General features: G+C 43.7%; 1 protein-coding gene across 4 annotated transcripts in view; it reads right to left on the reverse strand.

Annotated features, from left to right (window-relative positions):
• TBX4 (T-box transcription factor 4) overlaps positions 1–16,063 on the reverse strand; it is a 722,013-nt gene that overhangs the window by 583,338 nt on the left and 122,612 nt on the right. Inside the window, exon 1 of one of the 4 annotated variants that reach the window (XM_085649425.1) lies at positions 2,875–3,994. The exons of 1 other annotated variant lie outside the window; for it this stretch is intronic. The gene's annotated coding sequence lies outside the window, so the exon portion shown is untranslated. Of the gene's footprint in view, positions 1–2,543; positions 2,684–2,874; positions 3,995–16,063 lie in introns of those variants that run through there. 2 more of the 4 variants (XM_085649428.1, XM_085649427.1) reach the window with 2 other exon arrangements.

A 16,063-nucleotide genomic window follows, 5' to 3' on the forward strand; every position in this document is an offset into this window, starting at 1 on the left:
AATATCACATTTCCTCTGGTTTTATTTAATTTTTGTTAAGGTTTGTTTACGGCAGCCAAGATAGAAGCGAACAAAACCACTGCGCACGCTCTAGTATGAATTCGGGTCTAAATTATTACGTTCTTTATGTTTTTTAGTATGTTACCTTTTGTACTCATATATATATATTTTAATAAACGTGATAATGTTGCGTCCGTGCTTACTGCACCCTTTGCAAATAATACTGTAAATCTCAATGAGAAAAAAAAACATTCAACCGATTCCCAAAAATTCCAGTCACCATCCAATCTTCCCGTCTTTCCAAAACAAATAAGACGAATCGTCAATGGCCATCGAATCTAACAATTCTATTTTGGGGAGAAAAACTGCCATCTAGAAACTAACCAGCGTCCGCCCTTTGTAGATAAATGTTCTGAGGATACACTTGCTGAGCATTTTTTTTTATTTTGTAACAATACAATGATTATTTTTGACAAATTATAATGCGAATTGTTATTGATTCTAATGATGATAATAATGCAGGTATTACAAATATTCACCATTTATGTTGTGGTGTATGACGTACTGAACAAAAGTTATCTCATTTGCTCGTAAAGAGTAGTAAAGCATGTCTTTGTGCACGTGAAACAACATTAAACACGGGGGGTGGGGGCTAATTCCACAGAAAGTATTGCATTCCAGAGTCAGGTGTGAAATCTCTAGCGCCATGAGACCCTCACGGGTGATTTGCCGCGCTTTATAAATCCTTGATTGAATAATAAACTGTACAGAGTCGGAATTAGCGGCTCTAATTCATGTGCATCGTATAGGTGGAATATACGAAATAACCAGTACTACGTCATAATTGCACGAAACCCTAAGAGAACTTTTTGCAAACGTCACTAGAACCGCGAGATGTAGTATGTATGAGCAGCAGGTTTCCCGAGCCATGAATGCCGTCGCACGTGTAAAATATAACACACGTACGGACATATAAGAAACAATGCGGTAACCGATGCATGTCTCTGGAAAGCTCAGTAGGTTGAGTGCCTGCTAGCACTGGTGGTCGGGCACGTGGGTGGGTAGATACATGCTCATGCTCAGTAGAGTGAGAGTCCTGAACAGAAGCAGCTCTGGCAGAGGCTTGTGGTCCCCACGAGTGGCAGTCTCCCTCGAGTCCCGCCCTAGCTCCTCGTTGTGACTGTCAGCATCGCTCCCTCACAGGTTTCCGAATCTGACGCTTCCCTCCGGGAGGAGGGCCCGGGTTACGTCACGTGACTCTGCCTGCACCTCATGAAATGGGAAAGCAAAACATGCGAGCACCTCCGGCAGGGGGGAGCCGTACAATAGGATGTGGGAGACCTTTTTGAAGATTGGTAAGTGATTCAGTTCATGAATATACGAAAGAAATGCCAAGTTTTTGCCCCCCTGCAATATGGGAAGGGTAAGTAAGCCGTTCTCTGAAATCGTGATGCAAATGAGTACAGTAGCTAGCCCCTCAACATAACTAGGGTCCGCCCCCTCCGCCTTTCTACGAGTCAATCTATCTGCACACACCTAACTGCACCAACACGCCCACCAATAAGACACCAGCTCTGTGGACGTCAGACGATTGGTCGTTCTCAAAGCAGGCTGGAGATGCAGCCATACCCTGCTGAGTCTGGCCGCACGAACCCTGGCATCCGGGGGCGGGGGTACATACAGTGCTTGCCTTCTATGGGGAAATCTCACGTGACCCTTAAGTGCTTTCACCCATACCTATTCCTGGGGACTCTCATCTGGGATGACGGCAATGAGAAAAAAAACCATTGGAAGGGGTACCCAATCAAAAGGCGCCGGGGAGGGGTGCAGATTATTCCACTTCAAAGTGCGGGGGCATGGTCCTATGCGGGGGAGGGGGAGGTAGGTTCAGAGACAATGTGCATTGCGCCTACAGGCAGAGCCCCATAAACTATTGTAACATCGTGCAGCTATAAAGCCCACATCACATACCCGCGCGCTTTGTGGCGCAGTAAATAACACGATCTATATATAACGCATTTTAACCACTTCTGAAGGATGAAAGGCTAACACGTTCATGGGCACTGTTTTAAGGTGTGGAAAGGATGCGAGATTATCTGAATTGCGGTGTGTATGTAGGTTTCTGGAAGGGGGCGTTTGGACTCCTGTGTCTCAAGGTAAAACATAAAACCCAACATTCAACCAGTCCCTAATGGAAATTATACCAGCGTGTCAAAGCGCGACTTGGAGTAATAATCTGAGTACTATCAATATAATAGCATACAAATATGTTATCAATAATAATTATATAGTATAACTTATCAATGGTAATATAATATGGTGAATATAATAATAATACGAGTAACACGTAACGATACATGGAACTCCCAAATAAATACTGCCATAATAATAAAATAAACGTAATATTACTAACAATAATTAAATAATGGTATAACTTTCATTAGTAATTTTTAAAGCCTTAATACGAATTAAGCAAACCACAATAAGCCTAATATTGATTGCGAAGACAATAATAGCAAGAATGTGCATTCACCGAGGTTTACCTTTACCTTTCCGGTTCACATGGCACCAGCCCCGAGCTCTCTTTGACCCTTGGCGTCAATAGGCGCATGTGAAGAGACAGGCAAGTGGTTGTCAGGCTATGGCGGAGGTGGAGAAAGGGAGAAATGCTGCTTAACGGTTCCTCGGCCGGAGCACCTGGATGGAACAGGCCGACTAATCTGGCATCCCACATATTTACACTGTTAAAACAATCCCCCTCCCCCATCCGTCCTATGGTTTGTTTGTGACTCTGAACGTGACCCAAGGCAGTGACCCGGAAGCACATGTCAGGCTGCACACCTGAGGCGGTCACAAGGTGACCAGGACACTTACAGTGACTGCAGTGAGGTCTCTAAGGCCGCGTGATCCGAGGCAGCATCTCCCAGCTCTGCGCCCAAGGCCTGGCTGGGTGGGGGTCTCTCACCGCTGGGCTGCCGGCAAATATTCCTGCTGGTTTGTTGGCTTTCCTTGCTGGGTTAGGCTCCTTCTTGTGACGACGACGTCTCTCTTGCACTCCGAGCTGTCAGTTCTGCTGCGTTGGTTGCGATGTCAATATATTGGTGTCTCTTCTTGTGATCGAGGTGTTGGTGTTCCCTTCCAGGGTGTCTCTTTCTGACGAGGCAGGGATAATGTGACAGTCTTCGAGTCCGGTCTGTTGGTATTTCAGTTTAGCGTGTCTGTGAGATGTTTAGGAGAATGCCGCACCCAGCGTCTAGTTCGGATGTCTCGTCTTGATGTCCTCAGCGGCGCGCCTAGAATTTGGAGTGCCTCACCTTGAGAGCTGGATGTCTGTACTCGATTTAAGGCTGCCCCTAATAAAGTTGTGACTGAACTCTACGCAAGCCTGAGTTGACCGGGAAGAAGGGGACTCTTAGAATGGGAATCTCTATGGGATCAAAGGGAGTCCCTCGAGGAACCATGGATCTCTCATTGATGCCCTAAGGCCCCGGAAATCTCACAGGGGTCGTCATTTTATCCTCTTAATTCTACGTGAAGAGTCGGGGCTGGAAAGAATCTCTGGAGAGCCCACGTTGTGCTCTGGGGCTCCGAGATCAGGAGAAGGGGGTCTGTCAGGTTTTCTGGAGTCTGTTTTCCAAAGCGTCTCTCAAATACCCCGGGCGCTCCTCATTCGCCCAGAAGGTCTCAGATGTCCAGACGCCCTCTTATGTCTCTCGGTTGTCTAGGGGGCACTCAGAAATCTAGAGCGCCCCCACATTCGTCTAGAAAGTCACCAAATGTCCAGAGGGGTCTGGACTGTCTCGCGCGGTTAAGACGGGGCGTAGATCTCTCAGGGCTCCAGTGGTAGTCTCGCCGCTCCCGCTACGGTCGCAGGACTGTCGCTCTGTCCGGGGTTCACTGTCAACTTCCGTCCTACGAGCCGCTTTCCCCTCCCGGGGGCTGCATGCTGATCATAGAGACAGACGGACAGGCATCCGCTAGTCCCCACCGAAACTTTTTCCTTGATCTTCAAGAAAAAATGTTGCCTCCAGATAGAGTTTTTGGCCTTTCTCCGCCAGCCCCCTCCCTTTGCTCCCCCTCTGCTGCTGACGTTGCTGCTGTCAATCAACCCCAGAAATGTTCAGTTCCAGCCAGAGTCTGTCCCGGGAGCCCAGGACTGCAGAGTTGTAGGAACCAGGACAGCAGACACCAGCCTGCCCCCCCACCCCCCGCCCCCCCATGCCACAACCCCTCTAGAGGTCAGAGGCAACCCCCAACAACCACAGTGTGCAGACAACCATGGAGAGAGGAGCCGAATCCATGAATCCAGCCCGGCCGCTGCCTACCGATACCGTCTGCTTATTGGTGTTACATCACAACTCTCATCAAACACCCGGGTGACGAGCATGGCATGTTTCATCGGTTACACACAAAGCACACACAGCGTGTGTATACATACACACATATGTTTGCATGCACAATAAACACACTTAGGACGCTCACATATAGACATTTACCTAGATAGCTAGAAGAACAGATAGATGGATGGACCGATGGATGGATAGATAGATATTTTGTGCAATATGACCTATACCTAATCATTTTTCAAAATTAAAGGCCGTTCGCACGTGAAACCGTGTAATTTCTATATTGCCATTGAAAGGTTTGGTGACATCATAAACTATAAAGCCAGAAGTTATGTGACGTGTAAATGTCTTCAGCACCCTGAAACGACCATTTAGGGAGATTGCACCTTACTAGTTAAGTGTTTTCTATACTACATGTTTATTTTGGGAAGCGAGTTTGAAAAGGTGCTTTTTTTTCAAGCAGGAAACATGTTTATTGAAGGCAGTAAGTGAATTACCGAATTATAGTAGTTTGTTTTCTTTAGGAAGAAGAGAAACAATACGTTTAGTATGCGGAATTTTAGGAAGAAAATATCTTTGGCTTTGTTGAAAACACATTTTCAAGGTGGGGGGGGGGGGAGGGAATAGTTAAAACTAGATTTGGAATGTTCAGTTTTCTACCTTTTATTTATTACTAGATTCTGTATAAAATAATGGAGCATGATCTACGCCAGTGGAGTTCTGCAATTGTGTGTTTTTTTACGTTTACTACATAATTATGGATTTCTTGCGCCTAACATAATTTGCATATTTTAACAGCAAAGTTTTGTTTCTAGCACAAATTGATTAAATAATACTGTCGGAGTGTGTGTGACGCGCAATTTTGCTGTTCTTGACAATATAATTTAGATAACCCTGTCACATTATTTAGTCTATCACTGGCGCATAGTCCTAGTGTCCCTAGCAGTAAGTCTGCAAAGTAGTCTGGGGGCTGTTGTGATGATGAAACCATATTTCACAGCGACCCGTGGAATATTTTCTCTATTTAAGGCTGTTTACTATATATATATATATATATATATATATATATATATATATATATATATATATATATACATATATATATATATATATATATATATATATATATATATATATATATATATATATCTCGCAGTGATATAAAAAACTATATTTTACTTGACCTGTGAAATAGTGAAATACAGATTTCTTCATCATCATCATAACGGCAGGCCCCGAACTACTCTTCAGAGTTTTGACACTGTCGGGACTGCTAGGGTTATGTGGCATAGAGGATCAATTTATGCACTATGGTTATCTTAATTAAGCGGTAAAAAATGCTAATTATAAGGCACATTCTCTGTCAGTGTTTGTTCCATTTGAGATAGAAGCAACACTGCACATTTTTGCCAATGACGTGGCAAATGCAAACTGCCCTAAAATAAATACATACTATAAAAAATACATAATGGTTGTCATATATAATACGGTCATATATTTCAATCTCTGGGTTCTGGTGACATTTTCAAACCACTCGGTCTTCGGCCTCACCGTTTAAGATATCACCAGAACCCTTCAATGGCAATTTTGCACCATATTACCCAGTTAGCTGTTATTTATTCTCTACATAAGCCTGATTGTGCCTGGTGATACTGCACTTTGTAGTACATTTGTCGTGCGCAAGAGAAGTGACCTCTTTCCTAACACGGGGTCTTCCATAGAATACACGAAATAGGATATAGCACGAAACTGAAAAGTGATCCTGATTTTCTGAGGAAAGCCCATTAAGAGCTGTGAATTTATTTATAATTTGGGCACGTGCAGAACTATAGAAGTAATGTTCATTAAACATCTAATAATCGTGAAGTGCATTACTCAAAACGTGAATTTGAACGTATGATACACAATAGTCAAAGTGGGCATGAAGCATGCGTTGGTAGCTATACCTTACTCTTGGAACCGAGACAAATCAATGCACTTTCTCTCAGATATATGTAATTTCAGTAAGACATATGCACATTCAGACAAACATGCTCACCTGTTCTAATAAACGTATATTCAAAAGTGTATATATATAAATATATATATATATATATATATATATATATATATATATATATATATATATATATATATATATATATATATATATATATATATATATATATATATATATATACACACTAAGAGAACTTGTATTAAAAGAGGCCATATGTTTTCCGGAAGAGAAACTATTGCACATGCACACCATATAACAATTGCTACCTGGGCGGGAACCCCACAGACTGCATTACACACTCACTCAGTTAATCTTACTCACTTTAAAATAAAAAGAATGACATTCTTTAAAGAAATTATTAATTGGGAGTTACAGTTCACGGTGCTTTGAAGTGCAGACGGAAAATTTCCCCAGTGAAGTTATTTAACGTTTATTATGATGTGGGGTGTGCACATCTTCGCCTGCGGAAGAAGATACTGCAAAATAAAATTTCCATACGACAATTTTCGTTCAAACCGCTGTCTGCAGTAATATTACCCCACTAGAAGAAAGTTCTTGAGGGGTTTAAATTCCTGCACAACCTGCTCTGAGAGAATATTTTCACCCACTTTGCTAAAACGTTTTTAAGCTTCACAGATTTCGGAAAATCGCAGTTTGTTGTATGTTTTAATATGTTGTTTTGTCTTAATAGAATAGGGCCGGGGTTATTCCGACCCCCTAATCCAAGACAATTGTGTGGATATCAATGCATGCATCGAGGGAGGAGTGTGGTACTCTTGGGCTCATGGTTGGGAGGGGACGTTTACATTCAGGGCGGGAACTCGTCAATACCTGGCCATATCAACACCCGTATTGCATGGGAGAGAGAGTTGTCTGATAAATGTATTTATAAGTAAATGCACATATTTGAATAATAAAACTTGAAATTTAAAAGATAATAAATAAATAGACAAATACATTTATGTTAATTGTATGAGTTTAGATTACTAGGCATTTTCATCTAGTAATTAGCCCTGCTACTGCTGTATTGTTCCATATTTACATTTCAATGTCTCCGTTTCCAGCATCTTGATATGGCATTGAAATTGGTGTGTCTAGATTTCCAGTAAGTTTACCTTGGTCTAATATTTCTAGGATTCAGATTTTTCGATATTGCACTAACATCACAATGTCTAGGATTACAGTCTCTCAGCCTGTCTCGGAGTTTGCAAAGCTGAGGTTTTCCATTTCTTCAACTTGTTCTGTGGTCACAGTGTCTAACTTTGCAACATATAAAGCAGGCTCTGATGTTACATTATTTACATTTCTAATATGTTCACGTGGCCCTGGGATGAATATGTTCATATTTCTAATATTTTCACACAAATCTGATGTCACAAAGTGTGTTTCTTAAATGTTGGCCTTGCTGTCCACTGTCGTCCTTTTCATGATATTTGCTTAGCTCTTAGCCCAAGGGCTAGGCGAAGGCCTAGGTTTCCAATTCCTTCACTTGGCTTTCATGTTAAATGCTTTTGCTCATAATATTTTCACTTCAGATATGTCCAATATAATCACCTGACTGATGTTACAGCACTACATTCCAATGCATTAATTAGCCATAACCCACCTATCTTCTCTCCTATCACTCATTAACTTTATGCTTTTCTTTGATCCTGTGCAGCGCTCCGCTGCCTTTTGTTTAGGTTTGGAAATACCATATGTGTAGATGCCTAATATTATTACCTGCTTCTGATAGCACAATGTCTGGGCATCCAGTATCATTTCCTGACTGATGTCACATGTTTAGATGCCAAGTATCATCACCTCTCTCGATTTCACAGTGAACTGGGGCCCAGTTTCTCACCAGATTCTGATGTCATAATGTCGAATATTCTAAATTTTCCTCTGTTTCGGATGTGACAATACCACATAAAAACAAACCAATACCATTGATATGGTGCCTTCAACACTGACATATCTATTTAGGCACCAGCAGGCTTTCCCTAAATACCATCGTTTTTTAATGGAGGACTGACATTTTGGATAAGTGACTTTCCTGAGCTCAAGTTGAAGATCAAGGCTTGCAACTCTTTTTTCCCAGAGCTTTTTTGATAAATTTGTCTTTGGATCCTAAAAAAACGTCCAGCACATTTGTTCTTAACCTGAGTCTCCAGGGAAACAAACCCAGCTGGTAAATAAGTCAACAAATGTTTGTGAGAGTCCGGAATCTCGCTTGGCTGACAATGGCAATGACAATTTAGTCTTCCTACAGTTGACCTGACATGCTTATGGTAGGCTTAATCCAACAGCCACCTATGCATCAGAATTTAATGTCCTTCTTGCAGTCTTACCAAGACCTTCTGGAATGCACCCACAGGCAGTGAACAACATTAATTAAGCCCTTGCTATGGAGATACTTTTGTTTTCAGATAGCAGCGGTTTGGCTCACAGGTTGCAACGTCTACTTTTCTAATACCTCCACCTGTCTCTGGTGTGAAAATATCCAGGCTTCCAAACTCTTAACTTGGTTCTGGGTTATAATATTTTCACCTAACTCTGACATCTCAGAGCCTAGCTGGGAATTATCACTTCACTCTAAACTTACATTGTCTAGGTGTCAAATAGCTTGCATTGTCTCGGTGTCTAATATCAACACTTGTGTCTAAAGTCTCAATGTCTAGGTATCCAAAAGCATTACTTGGCTCTGAAGCCACAGGGCAGCCCATACTCTGTTAGGTATACCATTGAGAACACGTGTCTCCACATTTGAGGGCATTGCACTGGCTCCCTATTAAGAAGAGGATTATCTTCAAGACCCCAGTACTGGTACAGCAGGCCCTCCATCAATCTGGTGGTGGGTACCTCAGAGCAAGGATTATTTCTCATGCTTCAACTAGATGCCTTCGCTCAGCCAACAATGTTTTGGCCAAAATCCCTCGTATTCAGCCCTCCAGGGCTGGTGGGAGGTCCTTTTCCTTTTTAGAACCATCTACATGGAAAAACTGCCTCTGAAAATGTGGGCCATTGCAGACTCTGCAAAGTTTAGGAAGAAACTGAAAACATGGCTCTTCATTCAGGATTAAAGGTTTGGGTCATTTGATGGTCAATTTCTGTGGTTCAGACCCAAAAGGACACTCCCTGGAGTAACAGAGCACTATACAAGTACCCTTTACATTACAGTGTGTAGACGTCCAGTAGTATCACTTGACTGGTCACCCCGATTCTGTTGTCACAATGTCTAGGTGTTCAATATCCTCACCCGACTGATGTCTCACTGTCCCAGTAGCATCACCTGGGTGTGACAGCATAATGTATAGATTTTCAAAATATACATGAGTACCTGATGTGGTATTTTTTAGGTTTTCCTCGTAGTCACCCGCTCTGAAATCGTAACATCTACATTTGTAAATCCTCAACTTGCACTTATATCATGGGATCTAGATTCCTAACATCTTCACCTGAATCTCGTATCTTCATGTCTAGGTTAATAACATCTTCGCCTGAATCTCTTGTCCGAATTTCTAGATTTAGAAAATCTTCTCCTGGCAATTCTGTCACATTGCCTAGAGTCATAATATATTTACTTGGCTCTGATGTCACAGTGTCTTAAGTTTACAATATATTTTCCTGGATCTCCTGTCCTAAGGCCAAGTTAATAACATCAATGTACGATCCCTATATCTTCACCTGACTATCATGTCAGAAGGTCTATGTTCCTAATATCTTCCCGTGGTCATAATGTTACAATGCCTCGATTCCTAACATCTTCACCTTGAGCTTGTATCCCAATGTCTAGGTGTAAAATGTCTTCACATAGTTCTCATGTCACAATACTTAATTTTTTTATATTGTCTCATCACCTTGCTGCAATGTCACAATGTTTAAGTTTGACACACTTCCCGCCACCCACATTGGCACATTGTATTGAAGGTGCTAAAGTAAATTGTATAGTCGGTATAGTGTGTATATATATATATATATATATACACACACACACACCAAAAGATTACAAACAGGTGATCAGCTTGCATATAAATATCAGATTGATTGTTTCCTGGCCTAAAACCCTTACGTTACTATCAATCTGATATTTAGTTAAGTGTATATCATTGAACTAACAGGTTCAAGCATGTTACATATATATTCATTGCTTCACTAGGAGCTAAATTCGTGAGTAGTCATGCGCTGATACAAACGCTTGTGGTTCTAAATGCATTTTCAGTCTCTGTCCTGGCACATGAGCTTTTCGTAGACTTACACTCGTGCACAGAGTGAAGGAGGGGCGCTGGGAAGGAGGGTTGGAATTAGCTGCGCATGACGAAAGGTGTTTGGGACGGCAGGACTCCTGTCTAAACTCATAAATTCCAAATACATGGATCAAGCATTGTCTGTTGTGTGACACACGGTTTCTAACTGCCACGTTTCCCAGTTCCACGTGTGAGTAGTTAATCCGGTCCCAAAATTCGAAGAAAAACTGAGACTGGCATAACTAGTCACGCGTGGACCTGGGAAACTTGGCAGGTAATAAGACTGGACTCTTCCCCTGGGCGCAGTTCCCACACGCAGCACTGTGGCCCCTGACAGCAGATCCCCTAGAGGGAATTATACTCTTATAATACACAGTAGACATAAATCATGTTGTAGGGTTTTACGTTTTTATTTCTGCATTTGGCCTTTGTATAGCTTAGAAAAATATTTAGTTGTATACTTGAGTATTAGAAAATATGACCACTAAAGGATACAAAGAAAAAAGTCTAATATAGAGTTCCGAGTCAAGGAGGGAGATGTGTAGATCTTTAGATAATGTGAACCGAATACCCGCAAGGCCCACACCATTCACTTTGATTCTTGGTCCTAAAAAGCAGTGACTGCCTCTCCTATTAGTACTGGAGTGCTATTGTTTCATCAGAGTGATTACTGAGTGTCTCATTTGCATCAGCGATGGCCCAGGGATCCTGAGAAAACAGACCGAGACCCTATGCAGTGGACCAGTCAGAAGATGCATGATTGAGCGTCCGCTTATCCCCGATAAAATGACAGGCACCTTGTGCAAGAGAACAGTTTAGAGCAAATATCCGCAAGGGCACTGTTACCCAGAGGGGAAAAAAGCAGATATTCACCTTGTGCAAGAGAAGATTTAGTGCTTGGATCAACGAAGGCACAGTTATCCAAACCTTGTGCAAGACAACAGTTAGAATATGTGAGGGCCCTGGGTATCCAGAGAAAAAAGACAAGAACAATGTGCAAGAGAACAGTTTAAGCATGAATGACTGAAGGCACCGATTATCTAGAGAAAAGAGATAACCCCCTTGTCAAAAAAACAGTTAGGACGTGCATCAGTGAGGGCCCATTTATACAGAAAAAAAGGCAGACACCTTTCGCAAGAGAACAGTTAGAGCATGCCCAAGAAAAGGACCAGTTATCCAGGGAAAAGGGCGGGCACCTTGTAATAGAGGATAGTTAGAGCATGCGCAAGAGAAGGACCATTTAAGAGCATATATCAGAGAAAGCCCAGTTATCCAGGGAAAAGGGCGGACACCTAGTGATAGAGAACAGTTAGAGCATGCCCAAGAGAAGGACCAGTTATCCGGGGAAAAGGGCGGACACCTAGTGATAGAGGACAGTTAGAGCATGCATCTGCTAGGGCCCATTTATTCAGAGAAAAAGACAGCCAGGCACTTTATGCAAGAGAACCATGGACTATATACTTCCGGTGCTTCCGTGATGAGGACAGTGGCTTTCTTTATAAACATTTTTACTTCTCATGATGTCCATTTGCTGAACAGCTCAACTTGTTGGGTTGGTAAAAATACTTATCTTCTCCTTCTAGTTCTGCTTGTGGGCTCACGTCTTGCTCTCCCTCAGGGGTGATCTGATAAAGTTTACTTTTATTTAATGGTATTTTTCTTGCTGTAGCCAGACAAATTGCCTCTTTAATATGTATATCCTGATATTGGCCTGTCAAGAAACAGCCCCCCACCTGTGTGTCTTCTGCCACAGAATCTCAATTCGTTTTTTGTTTCGCCCCTCTTCTTACCTAGTACTGACTCAAACATGGGGTTGAGCGTTTCCACCTACACCTATGTAGTACCCAAGCAGGTAGATGCAGAATATGTAGGTGCACTTGTAGGCTAAGGCTGTGTGTGTGTTTGTGTGTGTGTGTGTGTGTATATATATATATATATATATATATATATATATATATTTTCACTGAAAAAAAACATAGTTTCACACGCGTTATAGTTGGGAATTGGCATTTAAAAAACCTTGCAAATTCACTTAAAAAACCATAGGTTTCACACATGTTATAGTTAGGTGGACATTTTACTCGTAAAAAAACAATGAAATTCCCCCGTTATAGTTAGTTGAGATAACTATAACTCGCGCGCCCGCAATCCTCTGCTCATGACGTCACATATTACATCACTCATGACATGGTCAGTGGCATCACTCATGACATCACTGATGACATCATCCTTGTGATAGAGTAGCGGTCGCGCGAGTTATAGTTATCTGAACTAACTATAACGGGGGAATTTCATTGGTTTTTTACGAGTGAAATGTCCACCTAACTATAACGTGTGTGAAACCTATGGTTTTTTCAGTGAATTTGTACGTTTTTTTTTTTAATGGTTTTTCACCGCGCGATTTTTTAAAAAAAATTAAAATGTTTTTTTGTGCCTTCGGGGTCCTTCAGGGACCCCCTGACAAAGGCTAGGGGTTCAGGAACTCTCTACCCTGCCCCCTTTTCATGTTCGCCACCTTCCTTTTTCACTCTCGCAGTGAAAACAAACAAAATGGCGGCCGACACTTCCTGATTTCGACCGATTCGAACGTTGGCTGACATTTAACCACCAATCAGAACTACGCTCGCGCACGTTAGGGTGCGCGCACGGTGCGCGCATGGTGCGCGGCTATAGATATGTATGTGCTTTTAACTGCAATTTTCTCAGGAACTACTGAACAGATTGACTCCATATATGCAAAAGGCACTACCCTGACCTGCCAAATTTCAAGTAATTCTGTTCAGCCGTTCGGGCTGTACCTTCGACTAAATGTCCTATGGGAAAATGCATGGGAAAAACGCGTTTTGGGACCCCCCTTTTTTCTCGGCCCCCGCTTGACGAATCCCCCCGAGACTTTCAGGGTAGGAGCTGAGCGGAGCGCCCCATTAGTTTTGAAAATTTCGCGAATATTCGTCAACCGGCGCCAAAGTTATTCAAAATAGAATTTTCAGATTTCCTATGGAAACACGGTCCTAACTATAACTATCTACTGGCGACCGCCAGTAGATAATATATATATATACACACACACACACACGTTTGATGTAATTTGTGAGCATTTTTTTAAAAACATATTCACTTTTTCAGTGTTAAATAATTCTACAATTACGGGTCAAATACTATGTGTTTTCCCTGGGTTGCTTGTGGATCGAATTGTTTTTTCCGCACACATTTTAGGGTAAAACAGCAGTATTCTTTATATAATGAAACACTGCACTATAGACAGAAAACCAGTGCACAATTTGAACTGGGGCTGTTTGCAGAACTGAAAGAGACCCTTGTCAACCAAATTACCTCTCTATATGCCCTTGCCATACTGCTTAGACTAAATGTACCCCACACATAACGGCTTGACACTGTTGTATTTAATATGAAAACTGCTTTGTTACTATTAGACTCAACAGTAAGATCGTGAGTCAACCACCCCCCCCCCCCGCAGTGAAATGAAAGTGAAAATAAAAGTTAAGTACACACACACGATGCCTTTTTATATTTGATGAAGGTTGTTTCTTCTAATTTCAAAGCAGATTATGGTTTGTCTCGCACTTTACATAGTTGGAATCAAGATCCTTCTTAGCTTTTCGCTTTTTTTATTTTAATGTTTCGCTTCAAAACCAAGCAGCCCTGGGGAGTGATGTGCACTGCCATATCCGGGCTCAAAATATGTCTGTGTGCCAATTGGTTTGTGGTTTGTATGCTTGCTTTCTGAGAGGGTCGATATGAAAGTAATTGTGTGCACGTTTGTGCTTTTGAATTTGTTTGTATATGTTTGCGTACCTCTGTGCAAGATTGTGTGCGACTTGTGTGGTTATAAGAGGGGAGTCTGCATGTGTTGAGACTTTGGTTGTAATTTTCTCTTTGTGTGTTTTGATGGTGTGCGTGTTTGTGCCTCGGTAGGTGTGTGCCTCTGTAGGTGTGTGTGACTGTGGGTATGCATATTACCCCCAGGTCCCTCCGTCCTCGTCCCATTCCTTACAAAGTGGAGATTACTATCTCCGCGACAGAAAAAAAAGAACAGGAGCATGCTGGGATACCTAACCCACTCCCTCCCGCTGGGAGTACATAAGCGGTACCAGCCCAGCATGCAGCCTGTTCTTTTTTTCTGTCTTCCGACAGATTAGGACGTGCTGATCTTACCTGTGATTTCTTCGTTGGATGTCTCGTGGGGCTGCTGGGCTGTCCTCGACATCCTCTTCCGCGTCTCCTGGCCTGCTGGGCTTGCTGGGAGTCGCGTTGATTGGCGCCCGGACCTTTGCGGCTGGGGCGCCGGATGTCCGGATTCCTTCCGGGTTACCGCGCGCGTCCTCCTACGGCTTGGCCTGGCTGGAAGACGCGCTGCTGTGGATGAGATGGGAGCCCAGGGGCTGCGCCGGGCGGTGCTCCTGGTCTCCCTTGGTGTGCTGCTCGCCTCCTTTCCTACCAGTGCCCCTGCTGTTCCTGAGGTTGGTGCAGGGATGATGCTTGATGGGGGTCAATGTCTGATCGGTGGCTGCAGCTCTCTTCCTCGCCCGGCGCTGGTGTCTTGGAGGGCGCCTGGGCTGGGTCTTGGGGGCAGGGCGCTTTTGGTGTGCTCTTCCTGCCCCTGTGGTGAGTACCGCATAGCGGTTCCGATTTCTTCCATGCTTGTTCCTCTGTCTCTGTGCTTTGCCTGCTGGGTCTGGCTGTGCACGGTGGGCTGCTTCGGCGGTCTTGGCTGGGGGTCTTGCTTGGCTGCTTCGGGGGTATTCTCGCCGTGCTTGCTGCCTGGCGATTTTTTACTCTGGGGCCTGGCGTCCTCTGGTCTCACCGTTTGCTGGTTGATTCCTGTTGGGGTTTGTCCGTGCTGGCTTCTGGCGCTCCCTGTTCCTGCTTGCTGGGTTGGGGGCGTTGCGTGGCTTTCTGCGCTGTGTCCCTGCCTTGCTTCCCGATGCTGCGGGGGGGGGGTGGTGCTTCCTCCTCCGGTTCTGGGTTCCCTGTCATCAGGAGCTATAGCTCAATGGTGAGTCTTGTGCCTACGGTTGTAAAGGGTCTCACAGGACAAGGGTTCGAGTCCCGCACACTCTGTCTGAGTGGCATAAGGTGGCAAAGTTTCTCTCTCATCTTTAAAGCTCCTTGTTTCCGCTTGCTCGACGCTTGTTGCTGAATGGCGTCTGGGCGGAGGGGTTGGGGGACGGTCTCTGTTTTATGGGGTTGGCCTGTCCCCCTGGTGGGTGCCGTTTTTCTTTCTTCCATGTGCTGCGCTCTTCTGCTGTGCTGGCCTGCGGCCTTGGCTCCCTGTTTTCCACTGCTGGGGGTGTGCCGGGGCGGGCGGGTGCTGTGGCTGTCCCCCGTTCCCCTGTGCTCGCTTCTGCTCCCCTGGGCTATTTTTATTTTCTGGTGAGGTTCGTCCTGGTTCGTTCCTCTGTCCTGTGGGCTTCCTGCCTTCCTGCCCTACGTGCTTCTGTTTCCCCCTGGTTGGTGCTTGGTTGTCTGTT

The sequence above is a fragment of the Triturus cristatus genome, chromosome 3_2 (genome assembly GCF_964204655.1).
Source record: "Triturus cristatus chromosome 3_2, aTriCri1.1, whole genome shotgun sequence".
NCBI lineage: Eukaryota > Metazoa > Chordata > Amphibia > Caudata > Salamandridae > Triturus > Triturus cristatus.